The sequence below is a fragment of the Haliaeetus leucocephalus genome, unplaced genomic scaffold (assembly GCF_000737465.1).
Source record: "Haliaeetus leucocephalus isolate CR32 unplaced genomic scaffold, Haliaeetus_leucocephalus-4.0 Scaffold244, whole genome shotgun sequence".
NCBI classification, from domain to species: domain Eukaryota; kingdom Metazoa; phylum Chordata; class Aves; order Accipitriformes; family Accipitridae; genus Haliaeetus; species Haliaeetus leucocephalus.
The window spans coordinates 16,678-17,216 of record NW_010972680.1 but is presented as its reverse complement, the minus strand read 5'-3'; positions in this window follow the sequence as shown (position 1 = coordinate 17,216).

The window sequence follows — 539 nt, the reverse complement described above, 5'->3', positions numbered from 1 at the left end:
TGTAAGAGACTGTGTTGGACTATATTTGTCTCAACTTTGCTGATCATTTGCTAGCCTCAGCATCCTGTTGCTGTGGGGAGTATGTGCTGAAGGCCCTGAAGAAATCACCATATCTGCCTGAAGCTAGCAGTCTCTGTGGAAATGGCTGAACTCTTCGGAAAAACTGTGTACTCCTCCCTCAAAAAAGGAACTGCAAGTGATTGGAAAAAGGAACTGAAAGGAACTGCAAGGGATTGATAATCAGTGCTTGAAACTGGGACTCGTCATCGTCTGTCTGCTGCAACCTGGAACCTGGACCCCCATCACCTGCACTGAGACCGAGTCAACGGGACGTTGCTGGCTTCGTGGTGGTGGTAACTAGTCTTGCTGCATCTCTCCCGTTTTCTTGCTTAGGCCTGCCTCTTTTTCCTTTCTTCTTCCCTCTGTCCTGTCGCTATTATCAGTTGTTATAGGAAATAAAACTTGTAAGGTTGTACAGCATCTGACCTCATTTGTGTCTTAATCTCACTCTTGGGATCATTTAAGAACCCTCCCTGATA